The sequence below is a fragment of the Mesoplodon mirus genome (genome assembly GCF_964341445.2).
Source record: "Mesoplodon mirus genome assembly, chromosome: 6".
Lineage (NCBI taxonomy): Eukaryota > Metazoa > Chordata > Mammalia > Artiodactyla > Ziphiidae > Mesoplodon > Mesoplodon mirus.
In genome coordinates this window covers 116,060,844-116,083,845 of record NC_138982.1, presented here as the reverse complement: position 1 = coordinate 116,083,845, position 23,002 = coordinate 116,060,844, and positions in this window count along the sequence as shown.

The window sequence follows — 23,002 nt, the reverse complement described above, 5'->3', positions numbered from 1 at the left end:
ATAAAGGTCACTGCATCTGTCACGAGGGCCAATCATTTTATGTAAGATTATGGATTATCTCCCATCCCTAACACATGCTCACACACACACACACAGTCTGTTTTATGGCTTATGAATTAAATGTGGCAGCACTGCATGGAGCTGAGTGCCTGAAATTCTGGTAGGCTACGTCTTATGAGTTTCCCGCTAGTATGGAAGTAGAAGAGCAGGTTACTTTGCATACAAGTTAAAAACAAACATACAAACCCCCAAACAGAGCCTCCTGTAGAACAGAGGTTTTCAAATGAAAAAGATAAAGAAGAACTTGGCAAAAGCGATCTGCAAATTGTTTATAAGAGCTGACCAAGAAGTTTTTCTCGCTAGTTGCTAGTGACTTGGAGAAATTGCTAACAACCCTTGCTGATAAGAGCTCTTAGCTCTTAAAGTCTTACCAGGATATAAACATTTAGCCTTATTCTGTACAGAGTAGATTTCTATTAGATTATGTGAGAATGTGCAAAGTATGGTTAGTTAGAATTTTTCTTTCATGTGCAAGCTGCACAGACAAGGATGGAAGTGAACATGTCTGCCGGTATGGTATGGAAATTCAAGGCTCCTTTTGTTAATTTGCTAGGTATTGTTTCACATCCTGAGTAGTTAAAATTTAGTATTGACTTATACAGAGAAATACAAACATCATATGATATCACATATATGTGAAATCTAAAAAACGATACAAATGAACTTATTTATACAACAGACTCATGGTTACCAAAGGGGAAAGGGTGTGTGGGGGGGGGATAAATTAGGAGTTTGGGATTAGCAGATACAAACTACTATATACCAAATAGATAAACAACAAGGTTCTACCATATAGCACAGGGAACTATATTCAATATCTTGTAATAAACTATAATGGAAAAAAATCTGAAAATTTATATATATATATATATATATATATCTCCGAATCATTTTGCTGTACACCAGAAACTAACAGAACAAACACAACATTGTAAATCAACTATACTTCAATAAAAAAAATCAGCATTGAATTATAAAGAGATAGGGGAATGATTCTAAAAATGTGATTTAATCAGGTATTACCAAGCAGTTTAGCATTACTTTAGCACTGAATTATAAGCTTCAGAGTTAACCAAATATCAATGATAAAACCCTAAGCTGTTTACCCCATCCTCAAATATATATATTTACATTCTTAACAACTCATTGAGCATAGAGCTGGAGCTTTGTTTAATGCAAAATCTGGCCATGTGAAAAACACAGGCACTGAAGTGGAAAATATTTTTGCATTTTTTCATGTCAGTGTTGCCCTTTTCTGTCAAGTTGCACATGCACGTGTCCACAATGGGAGCAATATTTACAAGCTGTATTTTACATAATTCCAGGGAATGACTATCTACTCTTCCACTGAAGAGAATTCCCTTGGCACTTCTGCTTGCCATTCCATCCGGCTGGTTCGTTTGTTCTATTGTACAGCCTGTGGAGTGATACATTGTAGCATCCTTACCGGTTGTAGCTGAAGTGGAGTCATCCATCATTCCAGTCACTGGAACTGAGGACCTTATGGACTGGGAGTAAATTATGAAGCTATGAGGAAGGTGATCATTTTTGCAGAAACAGCTATTTTATGTTCCTGTTCTCTATACCATCCTTCCTTTCTTGTTTGGGATAATGAAAGAGGAAAAGTCACAGGACCAGTTTTTGTCCTTTGTATTCATGCTGAAGGAAGTTAATACAATCAATAAAAATGCACTTAATAAGCCTAAGATTGACTGGTCTTTTTCTTGTTTATTTTGAATTTCAGATGTGATTTTCAGTTGAACTGCTGTTAATGCCATGTAGCTGGGAATTTCCCAGATTTAAGTGTGCAATAAATGGATAAACTTCACCATGTGGGATGATTTAAACGAACTGATTTGAGAACCAGTCTGGGCACTACAAAAAGAAAGTTGTCAATTATCTTAGCGAATTTCAGTCATGTAGAGTCAAACTAGTTAATTTATTCCTCTCCTACCCTCTCATCCCTCCTCTTCTGCAAGTGTAAGCATCAATTAATGGCTGAACACTTGCCATTTTGCTTCATGTAATTTACATAAGTTTGTATTTTATCCTAGTGAATTTAGAATCAGTTTAACATTCAGAATCTGGGAGAAATATGCCTAGGTAATTTCAAGAAAAGGTGACTTGTTTCCCAAATATTATTAAGGAAAATTGAAATTGAAGATTATTAAACTTTAAAATGGAAATATATAGTTCTAATACATGACTAATTTGACTAAATATTTGTTCTTCCTCCTTACTCTATAGTTATACAGTGTGACCTTGTAAAACCTACCAGCACTGATCTGTTTTAGTTTATCTTTATTGGTTTATCTTTATTATATACATATTGACTATTTTCCAATAGAAGAGTGCTATATAATAGAAGAGTGCTATCATGGACACTTACTAATTCTTTAGAAAACTTTTAAATCTAAGAAGTGATTATTTTGTTTATTAGAGAGAGCTAAATAGCCTCACTTTGAAGACATTTTTCTTTCTTGTAAACAATGTGATGACACTTCAATATAGTTGCTTTGAAATGGCTCAATAGTAAAACTTTTGCATATAAATCTACAATACAGTAAATGTAATCTAAATTAATGTTTTAAATTTGGAAGATGCATTGTCTTTTATGCACAATAGGACATCAAAGGAAGCATTCTAATTAAAAATTAAACTAACCCTGGGTTACATTTGGTTGCTGTACATGGGAGATAGATATTTAACACAAATTAAACTACTATTTTGAAACAAATATTCACTTTTTATATAGGATGACCACACACGTATGTTTTTGTATTACAGATACTGAACGTTTATGCAAAATACCAACAGACACAGTAGTAATAAAGTCTAATGGAAATAAAAGTTGGAAAAGACATTAAACTTCCTTTGTACAGGGAAAAAGTGTTTTTTTATCTGAAACATACGAAAGGAAGCTAATCTTACCATGTTTAAATGCAAATTTTATTGAGATAAATCAAAGGCAGTGAAAGGTAGGCCTAGTAGTTTCATTCTATTTAACTACTTTTTTGGCCTCAGCTGCTGTCTTTGAATGATGTCAGTTTCTCATACTCTGTTGACTGTTGCCTATGCCCAATCTTCCACCCCAGAAGAGAAGGTTCCCCAAAACCTGAAGAACATTTCCATCACCTTTTCTCACCAAGTGAGTAAAATAATGAAAGAGACACATTATGTAAAAACATATATATGTAGTTGTATATTTTTAGTTTAAACATTGGAAACTCTGAGTGTTTTACAGGAATTACAGGAGCAGTAACTAAATGTAGACTGTTCCAGAAGCACTCTTAAATGCTGCACCCACAATTTTCAGTTGGTGGACAAGGCTGTTCATCCAAGGGTAGTTTGGAAGGGGTGCTTTTAAAAGTTCCACAGTGAGCCAACCTCAGGCTCCAGAGGGACACGGTTCTAGAATTTCACTTGTCTTTGTAATAAAATATTGAAACTCTTATTTCAAACAAAGATTTATAGCTTGTATGTAACTAGGTTGCTCACATTTCACATGAATATCCAAAACCAGATTCAGTTCATATGGTTTTCTGTATGGGATGAAAACCAGCTTTGGTTGTACTACCTTCTTGTGTCTGCTTTTACTAAAAGCTAAATCACATAATCCATAGTTAGTGGCCTCTGATGCTTAGGAAGTGTCTTTACAGCTCTTTGTAGACCATTTCCAGTCTATTGTATAATTTAAAAGAATTTATGTCATTGACAGAGCAAGAGATTCCCATGTCATATCTTAGACAATCATTTGGCTGATAAGTACTCTAACATGACTAAACTCTTCCAGTGGTGCATTAATTCACTACATAAATAATTAATAAAAGCCATTGTTGAACTAGGTGGAGCAAGGGAGGTAAGTTAGTCTAATTGCTGGCATGCATAAATTTCAAATATATATGCGATTACAAAGTACTGCACCTCAATCAGATAATGTAATATATTAAATATTACTAGTTCTGAGCCCTATCATTCACTTCAAAAGTAATATCTACATGTAAACTAAAATAGCTAATTTGAAATATGCTAATATTTATAGAAATATAGACAGAAAATATATGCTATGTTCATATCAGAAGCAAACAAAAATCTGCTATTGCTCAGCATCGTCTGACTTACCATTTTACTTTCTATTTACTATCAAAATTCAGAAGTTTCACTTAGTAGGTTTCTATGCTCAATATCTTTATACTGTAACACAATTATTTTGATATAAATCACAGAAGCATACATGTATCTTCCTTCATCAACCCATTTGAAAATGTCTTCACAAGAGTAGCCTTTAAATGTTACAAAATTTGATTTTATATTCCCAAGAGGAACCCCATTTTCCATCAGAGGAACATCAGGATTATTATTTCATAGGAAGGCAATCATGATGGTGCCTTTAGCACCTGTGACTGATTTTCTCTGTTTACATGTTCCTACATATTGTTAATCCTTCCCTTGTGTACTGAAAAGGCATGTGGCATTAGTCAGTAGTGAATTAAAGATCTGTTTGCTTCAAAGATAACTTTAAGGCCCTATATTCATGATGTAGAAAATGCATGATTATTCATTTTTAAAGCCCATTGTGTAATTTTCCTTGGGTATCTTTCAAAATTAAAACATTAAAATACATAAAACATAAGCTAGGAAATAAAATTAACTCATATAGCTGCACAGTAACAAAAGATTTCTACCGTCTATTCATGCATTTTATTAGACACACACTTTATCCAGCCCATTTTTGCCTTTGATATAATCACCAAAAAATAGAACTAAGTATTGCATTTGTACTGGGATCCCAGACAACAATATTGTAGGAAAACAATGTCAGAAGCCTAGGAATAGCTTTAGGACATCTATGGATTATGAAAAGTTTTCCAAATACCCTATGTCCAACAGCATAGAAAAGAGTCCATGGTAACTCACAGGGCTTAGAATTCCAAGCTCAAATTTCCTCTGGACATATCTTGATATTTTCATGTGGTCCTCTACCTCTAGTACTTTTTCTCTGCACCAACTCTGATGAGACATAGAGTAAATCTGCCTCATGTATGAGGAAAATGGCTACTCAGCACTTCTTTGGTTTGCATTTCTGTGCAGTAATTTTTGCAACTCATGGAGCTGCAGCCAATCAAGATTTGTTCAGCTGTTCTCATTTGTCTGTAGCAAAGAAGGTCAGAAGGCATAGTGAGGATAGCCAAAGAATACACTAAATTTAAGAGTTCTGGTAAGAAAATCAAATCAGCAACCATGAAGAAATCAAGAACCCAGAAATCTTGTCATGAGTCTAGATATTGGTGGAGCATCTCTATGAATGCAGGGGTTTTTGTCTGTTGTTTTCACTGCTGTAACCAGAGTAGAACATATTAGGCACCCAATGGACATTTGCTTAATGAATGGATGAATCAATATATACAACACGAGAGCAAACAAAAGACAGAGCAGATAGCAATATAGAGGATGAGGTAAAAGAAGAAAGGCAGAAACTACAAAGCAAGCTAATCAGTGAAATATAAATCAAGTAGGCATACAGACAGGAATAAGAAAATCCCAAGATATGAAAGCAAGGAAGGCAATAATGAACTCTCTAATAAAGCTGACTTTTTGTTTTTGAGCATTTACTATGTTCCAGGTATTGTTCTAAGTGTTTCACATATATTACCTTTCTTTGCCTCTCACATTATCCTATTATCATTATGTTACAGACAGGAAAATAAGTCACAAGAGGTTTTCATCTTGTTCAAGGTCTTGATTTCACACCAGAATCCAGAATTTCTGCTCTTCAACACTTTGCTCTATTGCCTCCCTTTGGATCCCCTGGAGATAATAAGAAATGGGGCCTTGCAAATCAAGCACAACTATGGATGCACAAAACTAGGAAGAGAACTTGATTTGGAGCCAAACAATTAGACCAGCCAGGAAAATTAATAAGTCAGATTGATGTTTGAGCAGACACCAACCCTGAAGCTTAGCTGACCCAGGAAGTCATGTTAGAGTGACATGTTGGAAGCACATGGCAAGATATGGGCAGATTAGGAAAGTAAGTTGTTTTTGCCTTTTGCCTTTATGTCATGCCTCATCCATTTTAATTTTCCTAGTCGAATAATCCAATGTAGTTTTTAACATTAAATCATTTTAAAGATTACCAAAGATTAGAATTTATATTTTTAGTACCTGATCTAGTGATTGGTGAAGTAAATGAATAAATTAAGAAATATATAAACATGCCTAAAAATAGAGTAATATTTCCTATGCACTTGCATTTTAAACTTTATAAGAGCATCTGCATAACTTAAAAAATGGAAAGCCATACATTTAAGACATATTCTTTACTTAATTAATAGACATGTTCTTGTGAATTTGGATTATTGAACTTTTGGATGAAATCTGATGGCCACAGAAATTTAATCTAACGAGTAGATTCTAAGCTACATTAGGGTCACTATTATTTATTAAGTTTTTATTTGTTATTTCCTTGTATTAATTAGAGCAGTTATTCTCAGCTGATATTTTTGTTATGGGGGACTGCATTGTAAGATGTTTAGCAGCATCCCTGGCCTCTATTTTTTTTTTTTTTCAGTACATGGGCCTCTCACTGCTGTGGCCTCTCCCATTACAGAGCACAGGCTCCAGATGCGCAGGCTCAGCGTCCATGGCTCACGGGCCCAGCCACTCTGTGGCATGTGGGATCCTCCTGGACCGGGGCACGAACCTGCGTGCCCTGCATCGGCAGGTGGATTCCCAACCACTGTGCCACCAGGGAAGCCCCCTGGCCTCTATTTACTAGATGCCAGTAGCAGCCCCCTTTAAGAGTGAGTTGCATAGGGTACAGAATATAATGCCCTCTCAGGTCATTTGTCACCTTACTCTGGTCCCAGCTCTGGCAGATATTGTCAAATGCCCCCACTTGGGGGGCATGATAGTGGAAAAATTTTACTCAGTGAAACACTGAGAGGAATACTAACAGCTTTAACAAGTACATTACAAAATGTATAAATGGGCTCAATAATCTAGAAGTTTCTTTCTCATTCAAATAATAACTCAAATATATATCACTTGCCCTGAGAGTGCTACATGACCATTCAGGGAATGTTGTTGGAGGTTATTGAGAGGACATGACTGCCAGTTGATCCAAGAGCAATCAGAGAGGCTCCCCACCCCTCCCCTGTCCTTGGAATGTATATTTTACCCACCATTCCCACACTAGGAGCCATTTCAAGGATACAGATTTGAGAGAAGAATGTGTTGTTGAGACCATCTGGACTGATACATGACTAAACCCCATTAGGGCCTACTTTTAAGATTCTGGCAGGGGGTGGAGTGTGGTAGGGAGATCTGCTCATCTTGCATCTGCCCAGGACAAGCCTCCTATGTCAGTTTTCTTGCTTATTAAACCTGCCATCGGGCTTCCCTGGTGGCACAGTGGTTGAGAGTCCGCCTGCTGATGCAGGGGACACGGGTTCATGCCCCGGTCTGGGAAGGTCCCACATGCCGTGGAGTGGCTGGGCCCATGAGCCATGGCCGCTGAGCCTGCACGTCCGGAGCCTGTGCTCCACAATGGGAGAGGCCACAGCAGTGAGAGGCCCGCGTACCACAAAAACAAAAAAACAAAATTAAAAAAACCTGCCATCTACCAATCTGGAGTGGTCTGCCTCTTTCTTTGGTCTCTCCTTGCCCTCTGTGTATAGAGGCCAGTTTCAAATTTCACCCCTGGAACTCCTGAGGTTGTGACACAATGGGGACCCAAGATCTTTCCCTTTTGAGCCTCCTCATCTTCTAAAGCCTCCTATTTTCTGTGACCAGTTGGTGGAGGGGACATGGAAAGAGAAAACACACTTCTTGAAAGCTGTATCCCAGGTATAAAACATTGTCTCACATTCCACTGACCAGAACATACCTGTGTCAAGGAAAGCTGAGAAATGTAGTCTAGCTGTGTACCCAATTTAAAGAGGAAACATAGACTTAATGAACAGTTTGTACATAGACCCTAGAGAATACAGAAGTAATGTTTGTGAGGATAAAAAAGAGAAAGACACACCCTTCTAAAACTTGAAAATATTCAAAATCACTTTGACAAAAAAATAAACAAAGTGGGGTATATTCATACAATTAGACACAATGCAGCAGTAAAAAGAAATGAACTACAGTAAACATGACAATAGGAATACATCTCTGGAAATATATCAGGGCAAGATAGTACATCTTGGAAGATGACTTACATTATTATATAAAACTATAGAACTTAAACAAAGCCCAACAATGCATTCACATGACAAAAGTAGAAAATCTAGGAAGTGGGAAATACAACATGTAGAATAGTGGTTATCTCGAAGGAAGGTGTGATAGAAGAATGGCACAAAGGTAGTGGAAGTTATAGGAAATGGTCCAGTTTGGAGGGTTGGGTGGTGAGTTCAATGTAATTCTTCATATTATTATTCTTTATATCTTACAGATATCATTTATGTATTAAATAATATACTACAATGTAAAAGATTAAAGCAAAAAGATCAAAATAGAACAAGCACATTAATATTTGTTTATTATTGAATATTATATATTTGCTAAGCACTGGTTTGTGGTAAATTTAACCAGATTGTTAAAGCTTTAGGACTTGCACTGCTACTTATTTTAGAAAACTTCTTAAGGCAGGACAAAGCGACTAATTATACTGCTATGAATTTCTGATATTATATTTCACATTTGCTTTAATTACGGTTATTTTGTGATTTATTTTGATTACAACACATTAGTTTTAATATTGAGATTTGTTAGTACACTATTTTGAATAACTTGGAGGAAATTGTTTTCCACTCTATTATGCATTTGAAAATGTAATTTTATTATTTCAAGGAAGAGTTATTTTTTCAATATTTAAAATTTTTAATGTGATCCAAGAGCAAGTAAGATGAAAATACAGAAATAAGTTTTATATTAAACTCTATTAGTATAATATATTTCATTAGATAACGAATGTTAAAAGGGAAATAAAAAACCTCTTAGGAGTATGTTGTTAAAAATAGCCTATCTGTGCACCAGAGAGTCAATTCATTTGGAATTAAAAACTTAGAAATAATCTTTTGGGGAGACCTTCAAGATGGGAGAAGAGTAAGACGCGGAGATCGCCTTCCTCCCCACAAATACATCAGCAATACATCTACATGTGGAACAACCCCTACAGAACCCCTACTGAACGCCGGCAGAAGACCTCAGACCTCCCAAGAGGCAAGAAACTCCCAACGTACCTGGGTAGGGCAAAAGAAAAAAGAAAAAACAGAGACAAAAGAATAGGGATGGGACCTGCACCAGTGGGAGGGAGCTGTGAAGGAGGAAAGGTTTCCACACACTAGAAGCCCCTCCGCGGGCGGAGACTGAGGGTGGTGGAGAGGGGGAGCTTCGGGGCTGCAGAGGAGAGCACAGCAACAGGGGTGCGGAGGGCAAAGCGGAGAGATTCCCGCACAGAGGATTGGTGCAGACCAGCACTCAACAGCCCGAGAGGCTTGTTTGCTCCCCCGCCAGGGCGGGCGGGGCTGGGAGCTGAGGCTCGGGCTTCGGTCAGAGCACAGGGAGAGGACTGGGGCTGGCGGTGTGAACACAGCCTGAAGGGGGATAGTACACCATGGCTAGCTGGGAGGGAGTCTGGGAAAAACTCTGGACCTGCCTAAGAGACCACTGTTTCAGGGTGCTCAAGGAGAGGAGATATAGCGCACCATGTAAACAAGCTTCAGAGTTGGGCATAAGCCGTGGCTATCAGAGTGGACCCTAGAGACGGGCATGAGACACTAAGGCTGCTGCTGCCGCCAGCAAGAAGCCTGTGTGCAAGCACAGGTCACTCGCCACATCTCCCCTCCTGGGAGCCTGTGCAGCCCGCCACTGCCAGGGTCCCCTGATCCAGGGACAACTTCCCTGGGAGAACTCACGGCATGCTTCAGGCTGGTGCAACGTCACGCCGGCCTCTGCTGCCACAGGCTCGCCCCTCATCCGCACCCCTCCCTCCCCCCCGGCGTGAGTGAGCCAGAGCCCCCGAATCAGCTGCTCATTTAACCCCGTCCTGTCTGAGCGAAGAACAAACACCCTCTGGCGACCTACATGCAGAGACGAGGCCAAATCCAGAGCTGAACCCCAGGAGCTGTGCGAAAAAAGAAGAGAAAGGGAAATCTCTCCCAGCAGCCTCAGGAGCAGCGGATTAAATCTCCAAAATCAAACTGATGTACCCTGCATCTGTGGAATACCTGAATAGACAACGACTCATCCCAAAATTGAGGCGGTGGACTTTGGGAACAATATATTTTTCTTTATCCTTTTTTCTCTTTTTGTGAGTGTGTATGTGTAGGCTTCTTTGTGTGATTTTGTCTGTATAGCTTTGCTTTTACCATTTGTCCTAGTGTTCTCTCTGTCTTTTTTTTTTATTAGTATAGTTTTTAGCACTTGTTATCACTGGTAGATTTGTTTTTTGGTTTGGTTGCTCTCTTCTTTCTTTCTTTCTTTTTTTTTTTTTTTTGATTTTTTTTTCTTTTTATTAGTTTCTGCTTTATAACAAAGTGAATCAGTCATACATATACATCTGTTCCCACATCCCTTCCCTCATGCATCTCCCTCCCTCCCACCCTCCCTCTTTCTTTCTTTTTTAAAATTAGTTTTTAAGTTTTTTTTATTAAAAAAAAAATTTATTTATTTATTTATTTATTTTTGGCAGTATGCAGGCCTCTCACTGTTGTGGCCTCTCCATTGCGGAGCACAGGCTCCAGACTCACAGGCTCAGCGGCCATGGCTCATGGGCCTAGCCGCTCCGCAGCATGTGGGATCCTCCAGGACCGGGGCATGAACCCGTGTCCTCTGCATTGGCAGGTGGACTCTCAACCACTGAGCCAACAGGGAAGCCCCAGTTTTTTTTAATTTTTAATAATTATTTTTTATTTTAATAACATTATTTTATTCCATTTTTTTCTTTCTTTCTTTCTTTTATTCTCCCTTTTCTTCTGAGCCATGTGGCTGACAGGGTCTTTGTGCTCCAGCTCGGTGTCAGGCCTGTGACTCTGAGGTGAGGGAGCCGAGTCCAGCACATTGGTCCACCAGAGACCTCATGGCTCCATGTAATATCAAATGGTGAAAGCTTTCCCAGCATCTCCATCTCAATGCTAAGACCCACCTCCACTCAATGACCAGCAAGCTACAGTGCTGGACACCCTATACCAAACAACTAGCAAGACAGGAACACAACCCCACCCATTGGCAGAGAGGATGCCTCAAATCATAATAAGGGCATAGACACCCCAAAACACACCACCAGACACGGTCCTGCCCATGAGAAAGAAGAGATCCAGCCTCATCCACCAGAACACAGGCACTAGTCCCCTACACCAGGAAGCCTACACAACACACTAAACCAACCTTAGCCACTGGGGGCAGACAACAAAAACAATGGGAACTAGGAGCATGCAGCCTGTGAAAAGGAGACCCCAAACCCAGTAAGCTAAAATGAGACCAGAAAAATATGCAGCAGATGAAGGGGCAAGGTAAAAACCCACCAGACTAAACAAAGGAAGTGGAAATAGGCAGTCTACCTGAAAAAGAATTCAGAGTAATGACAGTAAAGATGATCCAAATTCTTGGAAACAGAATGGAGAAAATACAAGAAACATTTACAAGGACCTAGAAGAACTAAAGAGCAAACAAACAATGATGAACAACACAATAAATGAAATGAAAAATTCTCGAGAAGGAATCAATAGCAGAATAACTGAGGCAGAAGAATGGATAAGTGACCTGGAAGATAATATAGGGGAAATAACTACCACAGAGCAGAATAAAGAAAAAAGAATGAAAAGAATTGAGGACAGTCTCAGAGAACACTGGGACAACATTAAATGCACCAACATTTGAATTATAGGGGTCCCAGAAAAAGAAAGGCACTGAGAAAATATTTGAAGAGATTATAGTTGAAAACTTCCCTAATATGGGAAAGGAAATAGTTAATCAAGTACAGGAAGCACAGAGAGTCCCATATAGGATAAATCCAAGGAGAAACATGCCAAGACACATATTAATAAAACTATCAAAAATTAAATACAAAGAAAACATATTAAAAGCAGCAAGGGAAAAGCAGCAAAAACATACAAGGGAATCACCATAAGGTTAACAGCTGATCTTTCATCAGAAACTGTGCCAGCCAGAAGGAGTGGCAGGACATATTTAAAGTGATGAAAGGAAAAATCTACAACCAAGATTACTCTACCTAGCAAGGATTTCATTCAAATTCGACGGAGAAATTAAAACCTCTACAGACAAGCAAAAGTTAAGAAGATTCAACACGACCAAACCAGCTTTACAACAAATGCTAAAGGAACTTCTCTAGGCAAGAAACACAAGAGAAGGAAAAGATCTACAATAACAAACCCAAAACAATTTAAAAAATGGAAATAGGAACATGCATACTGATAATTACCTTAAATGTAAATGGATTAAATGCCACAACCAAAAGACATAGACTGGTTGAATGGATACAATAACAATACCTGTATATATGGTGTCTACAAGAGACCCACTTTAGACCTAGGGACACATACAGACTGAAAGTGAGGGGATGGAAAAAGATACTCCATACAAATGGAAATCAAGAGAAAGCTAGAGTAACAATTCTTATATCAGACAAAATAGACTTTAAAATAAAGACTATTACAAGAGACAAAGAAGGACACTACATAATGATCAAGGGATCAATCCAAGAAGAAGATATAACAATTGTAAATATTTATGCACCCAATGTAGGAACACCTCAACCCATAAGGCAAATGCTAACAGCGATAAAAGGGGAAATAGACAGTAATACAATCATATTAGGGGACTTTAACATCCCATTTTCACCAATGGACAGATCATCCAAAATGAAAATAAATAAGGAAACACAAGCTTTAAATTCTACATTAAACAAGATGGATTTAATTGATATTTATAGGACATTCCATCCAAAAACAACAGAATAATTTTCTTCTCAAGTGCTCATAGAACATTCTCCAGGATAGTTCATATCTTGGGTCACAAATAAAGCTTTGGTAAATTTAAGAAAATTGAAATCATATTAAGTATGTTTTCTGGCCACAATGCTATGAGACTAGATATAAATTACAGGAAAAAATCTGTGAAAAGTACAAATACCTGTAGGCTAAACAATGCACTACCTAACAACCAAGAGATCACTGAAGAATTTAAAGAGAAAATCAAAAAATACCTAGAAACAATTGACAATGAATACACGATGACCCAAAACCTATGGGATGCAGCAAAAACAGTTCTAAGAGGGAAGTTTATAGCAATACAATCCTACCTCAAGAAACAAGAAACATCTCAAATAAACAACCTAACCTTACACCTAAAGCAGTTAGAGAAAGAAGAACGAAAAAGCCCCAAAGTTAGCAGAAGGAAAGAAATCATAAAGATTAGATCAGAAATAAATGAAAAAGAAATGAAGGAAACAATAGCAAAGATCAATAAAAGTAAAAGCTGGTTCTTTGAGAAGATAAACAAAATTGATAACCCATTAGCCAGACTCATCAAGAAAAAAAGGGAGAAGACTCAAATGAACAGAATTAGAAATGAAAAAGGAGGAGTAACAATTGACACTGCAGAAATACAAAGGCTCATGAGAGATTACTACAAGCAACTCTATGCCAATAAAATGGACAACCTGGAAGAAATGGACAAATTCTTAGAAAAGCACAACCTTGCGAGACTGAACCAGTAAGAAATAGAAAATATAAATAGACCAATCACAAGCACTGAAATTGAGACTGTGATTAAAAATCTTCCAACAAACCAAAGCCCAGGACCAGATGGCTTCACAGGCGAATTCTATCAAGCATTTAGAGAAGAGCTAACACCTATCCTTCTCAAGCTCTTCCAAAATATAGCAGAAGGAAGAACACTCCCAAACTCATTCCCTGAGTTCACCCTCACCCTGATACCAAACCAGTCAAAAATATCAGAAAAAAAAGAAAACTACAGGCCAATATCACTGATGTGCATAGATGCAAAAATGCTCAACAAAATACGATCAAACAGAATCAAACAGCACATTAAAAGGATCATCCACCAGGATCAAGTGGAGTTTGTTCCACGAATGCAAGGATTCTTCAATATATGCAAATCAATCAATGTGATACACCATATTAACAAATTGAAGCAGAAAAACTATATTATCATCTCAATAGATGCAGAAAACGCTTTTGACAAAATCCAACACCTATTTATGATAAAAGCCCTCCAGAAAGTAGGCACAGAGGGAACTTGCCCCAACATAATAAAGGCCATATATGAGAAACCCACAGCCAACATCCTTCTAATGATGAAAAATCTGTATGCAGAAAACTATAAGGAACTGAGGAAAGAAATTAAAGATGATACAAAACACTTGGAGAGATATACCATGTCCTTGGATTGGAAGAATCAACATTGTGAAAACGACTCTACTACCCAAAGCAATCTACAGATTCAATGCAATCCCTCTCAAACTACCAATGGCATTTTTCACAGAACTAGAACAAGAAATTCACAATTTGTATGGAAACACAAAAGACCCCCAATAGCCAAAGCAATCTTGCGAAAGCAAAACGGAGCTGGGGGAATCAGGCTCCCTGACTTCAGACTATACTACAAAGCTACAGTAATCAAGACAGTATGGTATTGGCACAAAAAACAGAAATATAGATTAATGGAACAGGATAGAAACCCCAGAGATAAACCCACACACATATGATCACCTAATTTTTGATATAGACTTCAGACTTTACTACAAAACTACAGTAATCAAGACACTATGGTACTGGCACAAAAACAGAACTATAGATCAATGGAACAGGATAGAAACCCCAGAGATAAACTGACACACATATGGTCACCTTATTTTTGATAAAGGAGGCAAGAATATACAATGGAGAAAAGACAGCCTCCTCAATAAGTGGTGATGGGAAAACTGGACAGCTACATGTAAAAGAATGAAATTAGAACACTCCCTAACATCATACACAAAAATAAATGCAAAATGGATTCAAGACCTAAATGTAAGACCAGACATTATAAAACTCTTAGAGGAAAACATAGACAGAACACTATATGACATAAATCACCGCAAGATCCTTTTTGACCCACCTCCTAGAGAAATGGAAATAAAAACAAAAATCAAAAAATGGGACCTAATGAAACATAAAAGCTTTTGTACAGCAAAGGAAACCATAAAGAACACAAAAAGACAACCCTCTGAATGGGAGAAAATATTTTCAAATGAAGCAACTGACAAAGGATTAATCTCCAAAGCTCACAAGCAGCTCATGTAGCTCAATGTCAAAAAAACAAACAACCCACTTCAAAAATGGGCAGAAGAACTAAATAGACATTTCTCCAGAGAAGATATACAGCTTGCCAACAAACACATGAAAGGATGCTCAACATCACTAATCATTAGAGAAATACAAATCAAAACTAAAATGAGGTATCACCTCACACCAGTAAGAATGGCCATCCTCAAAAAATCTACAAGCAATAAATGCTGGAGAGGGTGTGGAGAAAAGGGAACCCTCTTGCACTGTTGGTGGGAATGTAAATTGATACAGCCACTATGGAGAACAGTATAGAAGTTCCTTAAGAAACTAAAAATAGAACTACCATAAGACCCAGCAATCTCACTACTGGGCATATACACTGAGAAAACCATAATTCAAAAGAGTCATGTACCACAATATTCATTGCAGCACTATTTACAATAGCCAGGACATGGAAGCAACCTAAGTGTCCATCGACAGATGAGTGGATGAAGAAGATGTGGCACATATATATAGTGGAATACTACTCAGCCATAAAAGGAAACAAAATTGAGTTATTTGTCGTGAGGTGGATGGACCTAGAGTCTGTCATACAGAATAAAGTAAGTCAGAATGAAAATAGAAAATTATAGAAAATAGAAAATAGAAAATAGAAAATATGGAAATTTAAAAAAAAATTGTTCTGAAGAACCTAGGAGCAGGATAGGAATATAGATGCAGATGTAGAGAATGGACTTGAGGACACAGGGAGGGAGAAGGGTAAGCTGGGACGAAGTGAGAGAGTGGCATGGACATATATACGCTACCAAATGTAAAATAGATAGCTAGTGGGAAGCTGCTTCATAGCACAGGGGGATCAGCTCAGTGCTTTGTGACCACCTAGAGGGGTGGGATAGGAAGGGTGGGAGGGAGACGCAAGAGAAAGGAGATATGGGGATATATGTATATGTATAGCTGATTCACTTTGTTGTAAAGCAGAAACTAACACACCATTTTAAAGCAATTATACTCCAATAAAGATGTTAAAAAAAAAGACCTAAAAAAAAAAAAAAGAAAGAATCTTTGGGAGCATAGATATGGAGAAATAGAAACAATTTACCAAAAATAATGTTGCCTGGTCTCTGGGCCAATTAGTTGACAGATCTTTATTATATTCAAATACTGTCATGTGTCTTCAACTCAGAGTCAGAAAAATTAGAAGGTAGACTTGGAAGATGTCTAAATTTAGGACTCCTGTTAGCACCTCAGATCCCTGCACTATGTATTTTTTAACCTTCAATCTGGGACTATCTAGATGCTAATCATGACACTGATACTATGCTGGGTCCTGACAAGAAGGAAGGAAAGACGTAAGAAATTCATTCAATCTGTCTTTTCCCTTTTCTCTTTAAATATCATAGGAATGCCTCTAGGTATCCATTTAAAGTACAGAATCAGAGAAATATCTCATAATCTTATTAGCAATGGGTGATTGATGAAAACATATTAAGGAATTAATGCCTATGAAAAGCATTGTTTAAAAGATTTGACATAAAGCCCAAAATGCTCACTTATATTTCCTTTTATATTTAGTTGTCATTTGGGTTTGAGTATTCATAGATCTGCATATTGTTTAAATATCTTATTTTGGCAGAGGTACATACAAAATCTGAAGCAAATATCTTTGCCTAGGGATGGCTGTGATATTTTGACAAATTTAGGATGGATAAATATAAAACTGATGAAGAAACTGTGATGCTTGACAGACTTTGGTGTTCACTTCATTATTGTCATGGAAATTTTGTATAAAAATAAATTTGACAAGCTTTGTTATGTTTGGTGCAATTGAAAAAGTTGTTTGTGTAATTCCTTTGATGATTAACTGACTGGAGTTTTAATGATGCCATTGAAGAGAAAAACAATGAAGCATCATTCCTAGCAACTGGTACCCAGCAGCATAGAAAATGATTCACATTTGGCAAATTTACCTTGAATACAGCTGTGGGATGAACATAAAATTTGAATAGTTGGAAGAAACATGAGATATGGAGCCTGGCATTTATAATGAATTATCAAATGTGAGTAATTGTATTCAACTGAACCAAAACATTGAACTTTTGGAAGCTGACTCATCACTTTAATAATTTCCTTTTAAAACTTATTTTATGCCTAATAAATCCACATACCACCAGAGAGCTATAAAAACATAGCCAGTGCTATTTCTTTCATTACATGAAGAAGGAGGGAGCTTTAAAGTAAAAGTTTTTCTCCTGAAAAAAATCTATTTCTCAATGATACAGTGATTACCAACTCTTGATTCTGTCTGTCTGGGTTCTTGATCTGGCTAGATTTGCTACCGGATTGCTACTGGGGGTAGAAACTGTGTAACAATAATGTAGTTATTTGAGCAAAATTTGGTTTCTGGAACCAAGAAATTTGCCACAGAGAAAGAGCATGAGAACATCTGCAGGATGAGGGGTGGACAGAGAAGGAAAAGCTTGTTTTCTTTTACCTTTGCTAATATGCTGGTTGCTTAGGGCCAGTTATCCAGAGCCCATGATCTCTGAACTTAAACCTAATTGGCATAGATCTCACCATCAAGAATAATCATGGTAATATCTAGAGGGGAAAATATCCCCAATACTTACAATCATCTCAGAGAATTAATGGCATTTGCAAAATTACTGCCTTTTTCCAGAATTTACAATAAGACAAAGGAGCCTTGTTTAATGTGACTTCTTAATTTTTATTTCCCCCTTATGCATAGTGTTTATTGAAACAACTATGTTCCATTAAGTGGCAAGAGGGATTTTTACTTATTGCGCCATAAATAAAAGTACAGTACCCTTTTACCTTGTTTTTCTGGCTGGGACCATTAAGAAATAGATAAACTCTGGCATTTAGGAACACAAATAACACACAGAAATTGCAACTGCATTAGGTGAATTTAAGATTAAGGCATCAGTAAACCAGACTGAGAGGCATGTTGACTTTTCAGGGTCACATTAGGAATTTGTGGCTGGTGTTAGGAGACAGACTATTCACTGGTAGGCAAAGATCCAAGAAAATGCAAGTCTTTTGAAACTTGTAAAATCTGTTTATCATTCTCCTGTATTTTTAAAGTTTTACTGTTTCTATACTTAATATTTTGTTTGCTTTTGCATGTTTTAATGTATATTTTGCATGTTTTATAAAGTATATTTGTCATACTATAAATATTCTTCAGAAGCACATTCTTTAAATTAACTGTTCCTGAGATTTAGCCATGTTGTTCCTTTTAACTGTTATCCACCAATTCTCTCTGCTGCACACTATTCCATTACCTGGATATACCACAATTTACTTATCATTCTTCTGATTATAGACATTTGAATGTATCTGATTTTTTTTTTCTAATGGGAACAGTGCTATTTGAACATTCTTATACCTTTCTCCTGGGTATATAAAGGAGTTTTTCTACGACAGTGGCTTTTGATATGTTTGGCCATGACACAGGATAAGAACTTTGTTTTTCATGGTGACCAAGTAAACAAAATTTTCTCAAAACAAAAAAATCATTCTCATTTGAGGCAGTCTCAAGTTTTCTATACGTTTGTATTAGATTCATCATCTATCCTATGTAATTTTAGTTAGTAAACCTTATGGTCACCTTCTAAGGGCTACAACCAGGGGGTCATGAAAATTAAAGCTCAAGTTCATCCAATTTGGCAGATGAACTCAGTTGAAGGCTGGTTTACTATTACCCTAATCTCTTTGAGTTTCCTCTTTTACTGAGTGTTGGGTCTTAGGGGACTATCAAATTTGTCCATATCATAGTCAGTATCACAGAATCTCTCTTCCCTGCCTTGCCACCTTTAAGCAGAGTGAATTCTTCTCTCTTTCCTCTCCCAATGTGATAAATATCCTGGGATCTATCCTCCCCTACAGTGAGTGGAGAGATGGGGAAGAGGCTGCTGCTCTGAAATGTTAACTGTAACTAGGTAGGCAAATTCAAATAAGAGTGGAAAGTAGCATATTCCTGCTGTAAACTCCAATCTAGTTTTACCAGTAATGCACACTTAGATTCTCATTTGGCTTTTCGTGTTTGCTTTCAGTTGAGTGGATTTAAAAGGACTGAAAATTTCTTGACAATCTTTCCATTGAGAGGTGGGGTCATTATCCCCTCCCCTAGAAACTGAGTGGGAATCAATGTTAATTTGACCTCCAAGACTCGGTCATAGAAATGCCACGTGGCTTCTACTTTGTTCTCTTTGAACACTCACTCTCCAGATACTTCTTCTTGAGTATCTCAGAACCTAGTAGCCAGTTGCCGTGCCCAGAAAAGTTCAAACCATCTAGTGAGGCCATGTAAGACTATCCAGTTGACAGTTCAGCTGAGCCCAGGGTTATGCACTCCTACCCCGGACACCAGATACATGAGTGAAGGAGGCTCCATGATAGTCTAGCCCCAATGTTTTTGAGTCATCTCCATCCATTTGCTCCAGAATCCTGGAGCAGAAATCAGCTTTTTTTTTTTTTTTTTGGACTCTATCTGAATTCCTGACCCACAGATTAATGAGCAGAGAAGATGGCGGTGGTTTTAGGCCACTAAGTTATTAGTGGTGGTTTGTTATGCAGCAGTAATGGTTGGAATAACTGTGAAAAAGAAAGTGTGGATGAGGGGAAACCAGAAAGCTTTCCCCTAACCTCCAAAATATGTCCAGGGAACAGACAAGTCATACAAAGGAAAAAGGTAATTCTTGGGAAAAAGATAATTCTTGGGAAATAGAACACTCAGAAATGTGTATCATTCTTAGGAGTTCTTCAAGGCTTATCTGGATCTAACCAGCTAGGATAGATTCCTCCTAAGGAAGCCCCTAGTATTCAAAACCAGTTATTACAGGGAGTCAGAAATGGCATTAGGATTGTGAGTTGGGGATGATTGAGGCCAGCTGGTAATAATTAGACACAAATATCACCTACCTGGCCAGCTCTGTGTTCTGGAATGCAAATATATATATATATATAAGATATAATTATAGAAAATTTATATATATGTATATATTTCACTTCCTTAGAGAAAAGGCAAATGACAAGAAAGTAGATTTATATCAGTGTTTAGGTTTAGTAACACATATTCATCTTCAGATATTTAAACATATATCCTGGATTTGTTGCAAACCTTGTACCATCTCTTATATTGCCTGCGTTTATATCTACATTTCTGAACAATGAGAATTAGTATTTATGTGAATTGAAGATCCTGAGAAAATTAAATATTTATTTTCTTGACTATACATCAGCAAGTAAGTATATTAAGACCTAAAAAGTTCAATAAACAAGGATGAAACAAAAAAGCATGAGCTGAGTGGCTGAGGTCACAAGAACCATATTATTCCTGGAATGTAATAATCAAAGGTTTTCCCCCCTCTCTTAGGACTGCAAAATGGTTGCAAAATTTATTTTGGAATTTATATATATAATCTATGCCATTTTAGTGCCTGATTTACATCCTTGGGAGGAAAATTTTCTCTTTGTACTGGTTATTAAAATTCTTAGTTTCAAAAACAGATACTCGTAGGTGCTAGCTTAACAATGTGGGGTTTAATGATTTAAAACTATCTCGTAGAAGTGAAAGAGTAGGTATAAATTTCCTTCTTAGGAAACATCTGGGGATAGCAAGGGGAAGGTATTATGCTTCTCTTTGTGTCTGCTTCAATTTTCTCCATCTCAGAGATAAGCTTACTCTTAGTTTCCTGACCATAAAATAAAGAAAAACAAACAAACAAACAAAAAACCCAACCAACAGCAAATGCAACAAAGCAAAAGAAAGCATCAGCATGACTGCTGATGAATCCTCAGCTGACATGTTGCACTCCACAGTGGACTTTTCTTTCTCAGTCCCAATTTTAAATTCTGAGGGATTGAGCCAGGAGTAGCTTGGGCTAAGTGATCATCTTTGGGGAATGGAATCTGATGGTCCCACCTGGCCTCGTAAGAAGCAAGGTATGTTGTTCAAAATAGCTGCCCAGACTAACCCCTGCCATCCTGCTGTAAAATAGGGAAAGCAGTCCCCATATAAGTGTGGCATGGAGAGACAGGGCCAAGTGACTTCCCCTGAGGAATTCATTATGAATATAAATAGTGTATTTTGACACTCCAAAATGATTTACTTAGAGAAGCCAGTGAATTAAAAAAGAGTCTTGCTGTGCCCTTAACACGCATTCAGCACTGGAATGCTGCACAACGCATCTACCATTTACACTGATTCCTTCAAGAAGCCTCAGAATAACAGCCACCTCTGTATTGATCTTGTCACATTCTGTTCCCTTTCTGTTGGCTACACAGTTGATGAACAAAGGATCACTGCCGGGCATACTCTGTGGTGACCAAGGGGAGAGCCCCTTGTATGAGGGACGCACTACCCTGGATTGTGGTGACCAAATCATCAAGGTGTTTCTTTCTCAGTGAGTTTGAATTGAAATCACTGACCCTGACTTTAGAGTCAGTTCAGGTGTAGCGGGCTCAGCAGAAGCAGCTGGGTATTGAAGAGGCAGAAATATTTCCCCAGAGCCCAGGCAATACCTGTTTCTGCAGAAATGACCAGTAGAGATGCTTCCGAATCAGTACAGCTATTGCCAGTCCAACAGAGCCACGGGTTACGAGGAACAGTAAAAAATGGTATTTTAGGTCTGGAGTGGCTTCTAGGATCACTTCCTATTTTCCCAAACTTTTCTGTATATTGTAAAAATAAGCCTAGATCATCTGAGGATAACTGAGTGTGATTCTCTGCCGTGGAAATTAAAAGAGCCCAGCTGACACACTTCTCAAGATACAGAGGCACTGACAGTGAGTGACAAGGCGGAGATTAACAGTAAATAATTTTGAAGGGGGGTAGTAGCGATGATGAAAAAAAAAAGTGGTAGTAATAACAAAGACAATAATACTAGCTACTTTTCATTGAGTGCTATGTTCCTATGGAAAGCACTTCACAGATATTATCTTAATTTAAACAACAGAATAGTCCTATGTGGTAGGTTTAACTGTTATCCTTCTCTTTACAAATGATGAATCTGAGGCTCACAGAGGTTAAGTTTCCCAAGATCCCATTGCCAGAAAACGATAAAGCAAAATATGTGACTACAGAATCTGGGCTCTTAACCGCTTGGCTGAACTGCCTCTGCTAAGAGATTTAAAATATATATATAGTATTGAGAACAGATTGTAATTTCATTTTGAGAAACCAAGTAAAGTGCAACATAAAGACACATAGAGGACTCCCAGTAGCAAATATGCGGTTACCTTTCCACATAATTTTTGAAATATTTGTCCTTAGATACTAATCCCAAAGTATTTCAACATCTGGTTCAAATTATGCATTTTGCTTTATCTATAAAACTGCAAAACGTTATGTCATTAGCACCAAGCAAACATGTGTTCTTCATTATGTTTTATTCTATTCATATTGAAATAGTTATTAAAATAACATAACACAGTTTCTCTATTCTCTTTACTTGTACTATTTTAGGAGCAAATAAAATGTTTTATTGTTAGCATGAAGAGGCACATTGGAAATTGGAGGAATCTTATTCTCTTATTTTGTTTTTGCAAATTATCAACTGTGATAAAATATTAAAATGTTGTAACCCAGAGTTTATTAAAAATATCTCCCACTCTAATGA